The 13,845-nt window shown below is 38.9% G+C and overlaps 1 protein-coding gene across 7 annotated transcripts in view; it reads right to left on the bottom strand.

Moving 5' to 3' along the window:
* CSNK1G1 (casein kinase 1 gamma 1) overlaps positions 1-13,845 on the bottom strand; it is a 159,547-nt gene that overhangs the window by 79,600 nt on the left and 66,102 nt on the right. The gene's annotated exons all lie outside the window — the stretch shown is intronic.

A 13,845-nucleotide genomic window follows, 5' to 3' on the forward strand; every position in this document is an offset into this window, starting at 1 on the left:
TGGATTTGAACTGCTGATCTTTTCGGTTAGCAGCTATAGCTCTTAACCACTGTGCCACCAGGGTTCCAGTAACAGATAGGCAAGTCCCAGGCAAATTAAGACTCCAGTTTGGCCCAGAGAGAGACTTCTTCCACAGCAGCTGTGATGTTACATAAAGATTTTTCAGGAGAACCCTTGATGGCTCTGTGTAAGCATTGTTATTGTGACAACTTTAGCACAGAGTTAAACCCTAAGAATTTAGCATGGTTTAAAGAAAAAAGGTCAGGTTATAAAAGTTTAAAACTGTAAATGTGTTTCTGAGTTGCTGACATTCCCTGTCCCTAGCTTTAGCAATAGGATTTACTGGGGGTGAGGGAGTACAGGCACCAGAATTCACCCTTGACTCTCACCCAGTACAGTATACCTTTACTGTTTAAAGAACTAACTTCGTATTTGAAGTACATACTGCGTTGTTCCAAACTGAAAAAGGCACACGGCAGGGTTGTATCCTTTCACCTCACTTATTCAATCCTTATGCTGAACTGAAAAGCTGGGCTATATGAAGAAGAACATGGCATCAGGATTGGTGGAAGACTCGTTAACAACCTGCGATATGCAGATGGCACAACTTTGCTTGCTGAAAGGGAAGAGGACTTGAAGACTTACTGATGAAGATCAAAGACTACAGCTTTCACTATGGATTATACCTCAACATAAAGAAAAATCCTCACAACTGGACCAATAAGCAACATCATGATAAACAGAAAAAATATTGAGATTGTCAAGCATTTCACTTTACTTGGATCCACAATCAAAATCCATGGACGCAGCAGTCAAGAAATCAAATGACATATTGCATTGGGCAAATCTGTTGCAAAAGACCTCTTTAAAGTGTTAAAAAGCAAAGATGTCACTTTGAGGACTAAGGTGCCCCTTCCCGAGCCATGGTATTTTTCAATCACCTCATATGCATGTGAAAGCTGGACAATGAATAAGGAAGACCAAAGAATTGACGTCTTTGAATTATTATTGTGTTGGCAAAGGATACTGAAAATACCATGGGCTGCCAGAAGAAGGAACAGGTCTCTTTTGGAAGAAGTACAGCCAGAATGCTCCTTAGAAGCGAGGACGGTTAGACTTTGTCTCACATACTTTGTACATGCCATCAGGAGGGCCAGTTGCTGGAGACGACACAGCAATGTTTGTTAGGATGGCACAGGACCGGGTGGCATTTTCTTCTGTTATACTCAGGGTCATTATGAGTTGAAACCAGCATTGATAGCACCTAACAATAACATGTAACACCAAACATGGTAGCTGATACATCACAAAAGGCTAGCTTGCTTGTTCTTGCTTTTCTCTGGGGGCACCAAAAGAATAGAACACATGTCACCCTTTTACAAAGCAATCATCCTTATTCCTAAGAGGCACTCTGATAATTCTCCTGAGCTATGAGCTGATCAAATGAATTCCTTTGCCAGGAGGCAAATGCATCATTAAAACTAAACAGGCTAACACAAAAGGCAGCCATGTGGAAGTCCAGACAATCACTCAACCACTATCCTCTGTGATACACATGACACAGAAATTTTGCTTTGGAAGAATTTAATTGCAAAGATTGAAAGTTAAAATCTTTGCCCATTTAAAATAAATGACTGCTTCAGCTAAAAAAATAATATATCAGTATCTGTGAGAAAGGCAGGCAGTTTAATGGACACAAAAATACCACTGATGAGATGGCACAATCCCAAACACTCAAAGCTTTTAGTATCTGTTGCACAAAATTCACAATGCTTCTCAGTCTCACTTCCTGGCTATGGGTTCTTTTATTGGTAATGGAGAAGAAACTGCATTACGTAGTAATTTTTGGAGCTTTAAACCTAAACTCAGCTCTTTCAAAGCAGCAGTCCAAGATTTGATGCTGCCCATAGAACCCACTGCATGAAGACTTCTGTTTCAGTAAGTCACCTATGGGGACGACGTTTACTGTAAGCTTCATCAGATACAGCATTATTTCAAAGAACCAGCAGGTCTCAGTTCTCAGAGCCGCACTGATAAAGAAACACACAGCCTTGAGCTCCCAGTTTAGTTACATCTCCAGCTGTCACACTTTCTTGCCCTAAAGTGAAAGCAGTACCTTTATAAATTACTATCTAGATAGAACTTCTTAAAAATCCGGTCAAATGGACTTGAGTCAATTAGTTAAAGGTACTTAAAACAAGAAACTATTTTTATGTAACCCATATTGACTTAGGGCAAAGACGACACACTGGCCTATTGCCTCCACCACCCAGAAAGCGCCTCTTAAGTGGGCAGTAAGATTAAGAGTAAAAAGATAATAAACGGCACTACAACTTCAAAGCAAAACCTGGAAGTCAGTTTCAGATTTACTAACTTAGTGCTACTAGTATAATAATACACTACATAGGTACACTGCCCAAATGGTGAGCAATTAAAAGCAAGAATAGTTTCTGCTTTTCCCAAGTTTTCCAAGGGATTACTTATTGAATATAATTAAGTATAAAAAATCTTACTAAAGCTTATTCAGCACCACTGGTGATGGTATAGAGCATGCTTATCACTAACAAAACAGACAACGTTAAAATGTTTTCTAAACTGCAGGGCATGACCTATTAGTGGTATAAAGTAAATAAACAAATCCAGTGGGTCCCGACCAATAATTTTCTTGAAAGAAATACACTGAAAAAAACCAGAGTATACCCAACTTAACAAGAATAAGTATTATTTCATGAAACTTTTTTTTCAGATACATACTCATATTTAATTTTGTGTATTGGGTCACGATATAATATTTGTTTTTTAGTGTCGATGGTGGTGGGAAAAAAAAAAAAAACAGAATAAAAGCCACCAATAAAATCCTTCTGAAAAGCAGTTTTGATTATTTCATTTTGAGATGACAAGCTTAGGTCAGTAATTGGACTAGCTTTTATGACTTCCCTAAACTACTAAAAACCCACTGCCATTGAGTCAATTCCGACTCATAGCGACCCTACAGGACAGAGTAGAATTGCCCCTTAGAGTTCCCAAGGAGCACCTGGTGGATTTGAACTGCTGACCTTTTGTTTAGCAGCCATAGCACTTAACCACTATGTCACCAGGGTTTCCCCCTAAACTACTAGCCATGATACTCTGATCAATCCATTAGTAAGGAATATTAAGGCATTTGTAACACGTAAAAGTCCGAAGTAAGCATGGGTGGAGTGAGGCAGAAGGTGGTGGGGGCAAAGGAAGGAGCAGGAGGTAGAAGACATTTACAAAAGGGGTCAAAGCAGGGCCCGCACACCATTTTCAAGAGGGTGAGCCTGTATAGTACTTTCCTTTTTTTTTTTTAATTGTGCTTAGGTGAAAGTTTACATAGCAAATTAGCTTCTCATTCAAAAATTTATATATCCTCCACCAGCCTGAACCCAGAAGAACTAGATGGTACCTGGCTACCACCACCTACCACTCTGACAGGGATCATACTACAGCATCTGGGACAGAGTGGGAGAAAAATGTAGAACAAAAGTCAAATTCACACACACACAAAAAAAGACCACACTTACTGGTCTGACAGAGATTGGAGAAACCCCTGAGACTACAGCCCCCTGACACCCTGCTCAGAACTAAAGCCACTCCCAATGCCCACTTTTCAGGCAAAGATTAGACAGGCCTATAAAACAACAATGCACACGAGGAACGTGATTAGTTCAATCACATAAGAGACCAAACGGGTAACTGCTGCCCAAAAGCAAAATGAGAAGGTAGTAAGGGACGGGGAAACTGACGATGGACACAAGGAACCCGAGTGGAAAAGAGAAGAGTGCTGTCACATTGCAGGGATTGTAACCAATGGCACAAAACAGTTTGCACATAAATTTTTGTATATAAAAGTTTTTTAATGAGAAACTACCTTGTGCTGTAAACTTTCACCTAAAGCACATTAAAAACAAAAACCAAATTGTTTAGTAACACTGGTGGCAATCCCCGCACTGTGTCAGTACTCCCCCCCTTTCCATCCCAGGTTCCCCCGTTTCCATTCATCCAGTTTTTCTGTCCCTTCCTGTCTTCTCGTCTCTGCTTTTGGGCAGGTGTTGCCCATTTGGTGTCGTATACTTGACTGATCTAAGGAGCATGTTCCTGTGTTATTGTTTGTTTTATAGGCCTACCTAATCTTTGGCTGAAGGTAAACTTTGGGAGTGGCTTCAGTTCTGAGTTAGTAGGGTATCTGGGGGCCACAGTCTCGGGGGTTCATCCAGTCTCTGTCAGACCAGTACATCTGGTCTTCTTTGTAAATTTTAATTTTGTTCTACATTTTTCTCCCGTTCTGTCCTGGAGTGTCTATTGTGATCCCTGTGAGAGCGGTCAGTGGTGGTAGCTGGGCACTATCTAGTTCTTCTGTGCTGCCTATGCAGTACGTTCAAGTGCTTCCTCTTCGCAAGCATAAGGCATTGGTGCCTCAGTGGGAGTTCTTGCCTTCCGTGAGGGAGATTTGGCTTAATTCTCAGCCAATGCACCTCATGCAGCCACCACCCGTCTGTCAGTTAAGGTTTGTGTGTTGCCATGATGCTAAACAGGTTTCAGCGTAGTTCCAGACTAAGAAGAACTAAGAAGAAAGGTCTGGGGATCTACTTGCAAAAATCGGCCAATAAAAACCCTCTGGATCACAATAGTCCAATCTGCAACCAGTCAGGGGGATGGCGCAGGACCTGGCAGCATTTTGTTCTGTTGCATATAGGTTGTCCTGAGTTGGGAGCCAACTCAATGGCAGCTAACAACAATTCTTTACAAGGCAAATATGTGAACTTTTTACACTGTAGTGGATGAGAATAAAATCTAGGATGAACCACTCCAAAAAGCACGATACTCTGCAACAGAAAAGTGCTAAAGTACTTTCACCTGGTAAAAATTTATTCAGTAAAATTCCAAAAGTATATAAATTTCAAAAGTGTACAATGATTTCTCCACGTAATCTCACCCAATTTCAATAAATGAATTATTTTGAAGCAAATCCTAGATGTTGTATCATTTCGTCAGTAAACACTTCATTATGAATCTCTAAGAGATTGGAGGTACTTTTTCAGAACTGATGGATTACTTGCTATTTGAAGATCTCTGCAATATCAACGTGGAAAACACAAAAGACCAAATGGGGACCCCATATAAATGGAGAAGTGAGACATATCAGTCACACAGGAAGAAAAGGGTCCAAATGGCCCTTTGAAAAGTGAAAAAGATTTAAAGTGAAAACATTTATAAATGGATTTCAAGGTAAAGCAACTAATTCACAACAACTATGATCATGGACCGTCAATGAGCTGGACTTGATCACCAGCCAAAAAATAGTCTAATATGCTTTTCTGCCAAGACGATGATAATATAAGTTTTAAGAGGAAATATAGATGCTGTTAATGAAGTCGGAGCAGGAGTAAAGAATATTTCTAATCAAAATGGATCAATGACCTAAACATATGAATTAAAACCATAACACTTTTAACAAAACACAGGAGTAATGCTTGAGGACCTAGTTTTCAACAATGGAGTCTTAGATATCACATTAAAAGCATGAGTAACAAAAGAAAAAATAAATTGGACTTCATCAATAGTAAAACTTTTATGTTTATCAAAGGACTTCACCAAAAAAGTGAAAAGACAGCCATAGAACGGGAGAAAATATTTGAGAACCATATATCTGATAACTTTTGGCAGTTCCCCGATGATATACGGGGAAAGTCATTTTTTAATTATATTCAGTAGAATTTCGCCAGCATGTGATATTAATGATATTGTTTGGTAATTTCGACACTCCATTTAATAGCCTTTTTTTGGAATGGGCATGAATATGTTATCTCTTCCAGTCAGTTGGCCAAGTAGCTGTCTTCCAAATTTCTTAACATAGACAAGTAAGTGCTTACTGATGAAGGTCAAAGACTAGAGCCTTCAGTGTGGATTACACCTGAACAGGAAGAAAGGAAAATCCTCACAACTGGATCAATAAAGAACATCAGGATAAACAGGGACAAAATTGAAGTTTCCTTTTGGAGAAAGAGGCGAAGGTTGCAGAACATAACGTAATTAATGTCACTGAAATGTACACGTAAAAATGGTTGAAATGACAAATGTTTTGTTATATGTAACAATAAGATTAAAGAAAAAATTCTATGTAAAGTCAGGTACTTAAATAATGTACAAAAGGGAAAAGGTACAAAAGGTGGAGAGTCTGCTCAAGCCTCCGGAACCAGGGAGAGGTGTTGCTGATTCTGTGCAAGTTAAGTGCAAATGTCTAACCTACCGTGCTGGATCAAAAAAAAAAAACCCTTCCCCTCTCTGGAAAGTACCTCTCTCCCATTTACCCACACCCTCCCCACTCTGCTCAGGTCCCAGTCTGGCTTCAGCGACTGCTGTGCCCCCTGGGCTGGAAATGGGACCTGTTGTGTGCCCTAAGCCATTCTTCCTGCTTTGGAGAAAGGACAAATTAACAAACAGGAAGAAATAATCTGCCAGCTCCCCTAAACCAGGAACTCAGGCAGGCACAGCCCCTTTGCCTAAGCACAGACATAAGGGGTCCATGGACTCTGAATGCCTTTCAGCCCTGCCTAGACCTGTGTAGGCCCATTTCAACACTGTAGGCCCTCATTAGCACAGTACAGCAGGGTATATACCTGAAGCCTATTTTCAACTGCAACAGCTAAGGCGGAGTGGCAGATTTATGACATTTGGCACTGCCCTGCCCATTAAGCAGGGTCCTCACCTGCCCACATCAGGGGCCTGAGGATTGGTGGCTCCACCCACTCTACCTAGCCACCTATGACAGAGGTCCAAGAACAAGTGCTGCCTCCCAGTCCTTACAGCCAACAGCATTGGGTGCCCAAAGTCCAGCTGCAAAACCCACCCACCTACGTGCTCTTAGGGCACAGGGACACGCCTTCCACCCAAGTACTCAGGGGCAGCCATCAGCTCAGTACCTTGCTCAGTACATAATCCCCTACTGCAGCCAGATACCTGTGCCTACTCCAATCACCCCCTCAGTAGCTGTGCCCATCTAGGACTGTTGGCAACAGCCTGCACCACACACTTGGTGACCAATGACCTGGACACCTGAGCTGAATCTATACAAGAAAAGTAAATGGACTCCTGGGCTCACATACCTAGTAACAGCTCTAACTGCCTGGTGACAGGATGTGAGAGCCCCAAAGACACCAATAATCAAAGTAGCTCACATGACCAGGCAGTTTGGGCCTATCAAAACAAAACAAGAAGCTAGGACACAGTAAGCAAACATAAAATAAATAAATATAATAACTTACTGATGGCTTGGAGACAAAAGTCAATATCAAATCACATAAAGAGGCAGACCATGATACCTTCATCAAACAATCCAAACAAAGAACCAAGAAACCTCCTGGAGGAAGAGAAAATCTTGGAATTACCAGAGATAGAATTCAAAAGATTAATATACAGAGATCTTCAAGAGATCAGGAAGGAGATTTGGCAAAATGCAGAACAAGCCAAGGAACACAGACAAAGCAATGGAGGAGCTTAAGAAGGTTATACAAGGGGATAATGACAAATTTAACAGGCAGCAAGAATCCAGGGAGACAGCAATCAGAAATTCAAAAGATTAACAATAAAATTTCAGAATTAGATAACTCAACAGAAAGTCTAGGAGCAAAATTGAGGCACTGGAAGTCAGAATCAGTGAGACTGAAGATAAAGCACTTGACACCAATTTATCCGAGGAAAAATTGGATAAAAGAGTTTTAAAAAAACAAAGAAACTGTAAGAATTATGTGCAACTCTATCAAGATGACTGCAGTACCAGAACGAGTTGGGTAACAGAAAATACAGAGAGAATTTTTGGCAGAAAGCTTCCCTGATGTCGTGAAAGATGAGAAGATATCTGTCCAGACACTCACCAAACCCCATACAGGGTAGATCCCAAAAGAAAGTCACCAAGATGTATTATAATCAAACATGCAAAACCAAAGATAAAGAATTTTAAGAGCAGCTATGGATAAACAAAAAGTCATCTACAAAGGAGAGTCAATAAGACTAAGCTTGGACTACTCAGCAGGAACTACGCAGGCAAGAAGGCAATGGGATGCTATATATAGAGCCCTGAAGGAAAAAAACTGTCAGCCAAGAATTATATATCCAGCAAAACTGTCTTTCAAATATGATGGTGAAATTAGGGCATTTCCAGAAAAACAGAAGTTATGGGGATTTGTAAACACCAAACCAAAAACACAAGAAATACTAAACCGAGTCCTCCAGTTAGAAAATCAATAACATCTGATAACAACCCAAGACTAGAACACAGGACAGAACAACCAGATATCAACCCAGATAGGGAAGTTCCAAAAATAAATCAAAGCTAAAACACTGAAAATAGGGAAACAGAGACATCAATATGTAAAAGATGACAACATTAAAACAAAAAAGAGGTACTAAATAATGTTGTCACAGAACTTTCATATGAAGAGGAAGACAAGGCAGTATCAAGAAATAAAAGATTGGTTTAAACTTAGAAAAACAGAGGTAAATATTAAGGTAACCACAAAGGAAACTAACAATCCTATACATCAAAATAAAAGACACAAAGACTCAGCAAATACAAAATCAACAACAATGAAAAAGATGAAAAGAAAATACATAAAGAAAAAAAAACTCAGTACAGAAAATTAAGTGGAACAAAGAAACTGTCAACACACACACACAAAAAAAAACACATCAAAATGACAGCACTAAACTCATACCTATCAATAATTATGCTGAATGTAAATAGACTAAATGCACCAATAAAGAGACAAAGAGTGGCAGACAAAAAGCACAATCCATCTATACACTGCCTACAAGAGACACGCCTTAGACTCAAAGACACAGATAAACTAAAACTTAAAGGATGGAAAAAAATATATCAAGCAAACAATCAAAAAAAGAGCAGGAGCAGCAATAGTAATCTCTGACAAAATAGACTTTAAAGCAAAATCTACCACAAAGGATAAGGAAGGATACTATATAACGATTAAAGGGTCAATACAGCAGGAAGACATAACCAGGAGCCCAGCGACAGGGCTCCAAAATACATAAAACAAACTCCAACAACAATGAAAAGAGAAACAGACAGCTCCACAATAATAGAAGACTTCAACACACCATTTTTGGTGAAGGACAGGACATCCAGAAAGAAGCTCAATAAAGGCACAGAAGATCTAAATGCCACAATCAACCAACTTGATCTCACAGACATATACAGAATGTTCCACTCAACAGCAGCCAAGTATACTTTCTTTTCTAACGCTCTTGGAACATTCTCCAGAACAGACCGCATATTAGGCCACAAAGCGAGCCTTAACAGAATCCAAAACACTGAAATATTACAAAGCATCTTTTCTGACTATAAAGCCATAAAAGTAGAAGTCAATAACAGAAAAAGCAAGGAAAAATAATTAAATACATGGAAGTGAACAACACCTTGCTCAAAAACTAATGGGCTACAGAAGAAATCAGGGATGGAATAAAGAAATGCACAGAATCAAATGAGAATGAAAACACATCCTACCAGAACCTTTGGGACACAGCAAAAGCAGTGCTCAAAGGTCAATTTATAGCAATAAATGCACACATCCAAAAAGAAGGGCCAAAATCAAAACGTTAACCCTTCAACTTGAACAAATAGATACAGAGCAGCAAAAGAAGCCCTCAGGCACCATAATAAAATCTTCCTTTCTTCCTGTAAACTGCTGTCAATTATAATTACCTAGTTTTGTAGTCCCACTCAGCAATTACAACTTGGTTCAGCATGCCTGGAAATTTTATGGTTAAATTCTCCTGATTAACTAGCTAAGTTGTCAATGCATAATCCTAAAATTTTTGTACCTGTAACATTTCTAAAATTATCACATGAACATGTGACGCACACTTGTGTGTCAATGAATGTGTGAAAGCTCTTCTCTCCTACTGTTTTTTGACAGATTATACTACTGACATAAATAATTCTTCTTCAAGATCTGTTAAGGTTGTTTAACCTCAACAAATTGTGCTTGAGTTAGAACCAAGAGGCTGGTTAAACTTCAGATGCAATTCCAAAAGATGTTTAAACTACAATACTACTAGGAAGAAGAATTTTATAGATATTTGTAGTTTTTCCAAGAAAGTTAAAGCATTTTATCTGGGGTTATAATTTTAAATTGAATCCCTCCACAACATGCTGGGGAACCCAAACAAATAATACAATCTGCTACACACCTGTAAAGTGGAAATACAAAATAAACATCCTTTACCAAGGGGAAGAAAAACTACTTTGTCAGGTCTGCAACTTCTTAAATGATTCAAAAATATACACCTACATGCACAGACATACATACATACACATCTCAAAAGAGATAAAGCATATAGGACAAAATATGAACAGCTGGTAAATCTAGGTGACAGCATATACTCCTCATTCTATTGTTTTTACTTTTCCGTAGTAACAAAAATGTTCTTTACATAGTTTGGGGAAAAAAAAAAAAAAAAACTATGAGTTGGAATTGCCTTGGCAGCAAAGGGTTTGGTTTTTTTTTTTTTTTTTGGTTTATACACAAACCAAGTGCTTACTACACTGTATATCAAGCACTGTTTTCTATCATTATATACATTATATGACATATCTTCACAACATCTGTAAGGTAGATATTATTACCTTTATCTTAGATAGGTAGGCAAGGAGGCAGGCAGGCAGGTAGGCAGCTGGACAGACAGATATAGCTAGGTGGATAGCTGCTGTGGTGTTGACTCTGATTCATGGCAACCTTACATACACAAGAAAAAAACACTGCCCTGGTCTTGCAGCATCCTCACAACCACCGGCATGTTCAAGTCTATTGTTGCGGCATTTGACCAATCTATCTCACTGAGGGTCTCCCTCACCCTTGCTGGCCCGGTACTTCACCAAACATGACTGATCCCTCCTGATGATGAGTCTAAAGTAAGCAAGTCTGACAATATACTGTTGTGATCCATAAGCTTTTCATTGGCTAATTTTCAGACGTAGATCACCAAGCCTTTCTTCCTAGTCTGTTTTAGTTTGGAAGCTCCACTGAAACCTGTCTGCCAGGGGTGACCCTGCTGGTATTTGAAATACCGGTGGCATAACTTCCAGCATCATAGCAACATGCAAGTTACCACAGTATGAAAAACTGACAGATGGGTGGGAGATCCTATCTTACAGAGAAGAAAATGAAAACTGGAAATGCAATTTGACTCCAGAACTACTACTTTTAACCACCAAACCTATTGCTGTCGAGTTGATTCTGACTCATAGCAACCCTGCAGGACAGAGTAGAACTGCCCCATTGGGTTTCCAAGGCTGTAAATCTTAACAGAAGCAAACCTCCACCTCTTTCTCCCATGGAGCAGCTGGTGGGTTCGAACCACTGACCTTTCAGTTAGCATCCGAGGCCTCCCAGGAATCCTTTGGGGAAGACAGTAATGACGTAACTTCTAAAACTTGTTTGTTTGTTCCATTCACAGAATCTAAAAATTTGCAAGTTTTTAGGAAAATTTAACATTGTGGCAATAGCACAATATGTCAATTTTCTCTTTGGTTGGATGGTTGGTTTTTTGGCAGATACAGGCCCAGTTTCATTTGTTCAAAATGCTAAGACTGCCTAAGAAATGATTAATTACAATAGGTAACATTTGATTTAACAAGTCGTTCACTTAAAAAATCTTATGTTTTATCTTAATTAAGCCTATATTCTTTCAGATGATTGATTTTCAATTTTTTTTTTTTTAAGCACCAGAACCATACCTCTGTTCAGATAAATACTTACTTGAAAACTCAGTATATAAAATAGGTAACACAGAGGGTCCTGCTTGCTCACTCTTCCTTTCCCCTTCCTTGAAACAGAAAACAGGGGCTCCAGGACTTTGTGGGAGTCAATATGAAACCAATTGCTTTAGCTAATGTGTATTTGTAAGTCATTAATGATCACAACTGACAAGAACAGAACTAGCTGGTAGGACCTCAAATTCCAATTTAAGTTCATGAGTGATGGCTCAGTAATTCAGATGAGGAAAGAATATGCTGAGAAGCTGTCGCACACACCCTGCTTTAGTCAGAGAAAGAAGTGTCTTATTTTAGAAGCCAAGGAGGAGTGTGTCATAGGACAAGCAGCTACCCTTAGCCAGTTTACCTCTGTCAGAAACATCCTTCTGTGCTAATGTACTTTTGTATATTTCATCAGATATCAACGATGGAAAAGAACACAGAGGTCAATTCTTTGAGCTTCCCTTTTCTTGTCTGCAAGGAAAAACATCTTCTAACCATACCCTACTTCTTAAGGATGAAGGACTGTTAAAATTATATGTAAGCTTCTCTAGTCTAAAGAGTCTCCCATAAACATAAGTACATCCTTATTTGGATGTGAAAGAAATATCTTCTATCTATTTATTCTTGTAACTAAGAACAAATCCACACGTAATTATTTAGAGATTAAGGGTATACATTTTCTCAATTTTGGAGGACTACAATAATTCATATCCTAATGGTTAGGTGATTATTCCCAGGCCTAGAAAAAGGCTCAAAAATTTAAAAACAAAAAAGCCTTCAAAATATTCCCTATGTTCCTCAATTAATGAAAATCAATCTGCAAATCTGTTTCCACACCATTATGTCTTCCTATCTTTTACCCACAATCATTCTCCATCAAATTTCCCTTCTCTTAAATCGTCAACATTCCCCTTTCTGTTGAGGCAATATACACAAGTAAGCTTCCCTAGAAATAATCCTTCTGTAGAAAAATGGGCAAAGGCCACCAAGAAGCAACTCTTAAAAGAAGAAATATAAATGTGTGGAAAGTTACGTAACTTCACCCGTGAACAAATACACATTGAAGTGATACCATATTCTTCGCTTAGTTTGGCAAAGATGAAAAGGTTCTCAATAATGTTCAAGGTTTTTGAAGGGGCAGGAAAACAACTGTACATGCGTGTGGAAGCACACACACATGCACATACACATAGAGATGGAGAGTAAACCGAAACCATCTGGAGGGCAAGCTGACAACATGTAACAAAACTGCAAATGTGTACACCTTTTGACTCAGAAAGTACACTTCCAGGATCTACTGTAAGAAAATCATCAGCTGACATTTTAAAGAAGTGTCTGTAAAGATGTTCAGTACAGCATTACTTATAATATCAAAAGACCGAAAACAACTTACACATACAGTAAGATGACTAAATAAATTATTAAATAATACACAAATATTAAAAATATGTCCTGTTATACACTTTACAATCCTGGAAAAATAGACCATTGACACCCAACAATAACAACTGTGGTTCTCTCTGGAGATACACCTAAAGTAGAATCTGTTTTAAAATTTTGCAACAAGTGTTACTTTCATTTTTTAAATTTTGCTTTAAAGGAAATTTTTTTGCTTTCTGTTTATTGCCTTTTTTTCTGATTACAAAGTACATTTTCTTGTTTGAAAAAAAAAAAGAAACAGAAGTAAAAGAACAATTAGCCCTTCCTCTCCTGCTTAACCTCCTTGGGGCACAAGTCTTGCTTACCACTCTCCCACTCTAGAAACTCTTCTCTTTTGACTTCTTGGCCTTTCCAAACAGTTCCTCTTCCACTACCCCTTACATGCACCCTCTCTCTCTCACTCATGCAAGCTTCACAAAGCATCATCTCATCTTCCATGACGGTGGGTTCATTAACACTATATGGTGATGGTTTCTAAATCCCCATCTCAAGCCTAAACACAGATATTTCTGCATATATGCCACACATTCTTCAAAGTCTATCTATTTGCCCTCCTCATTACCCACCCCAGTCCTGTATTTCCTGTCTCCCTTAAAGGCTTCCTCATTCAA

The sequence above is a fragment of the Elephas maximus genome, chromosome 13 (assembly GCF_024166365.1).
Source record: "Elephas maximus indicus isolate mEleMax1 chromosome 13, mEleMax1 primary haplotype, whole genome shotgun sequence".
Lineage (NCBI taxonomy): Eukaryota > Metazoa > Chordata > Mammalia > Proboscidea > Elephantidae > Elephas > Elephas maximus.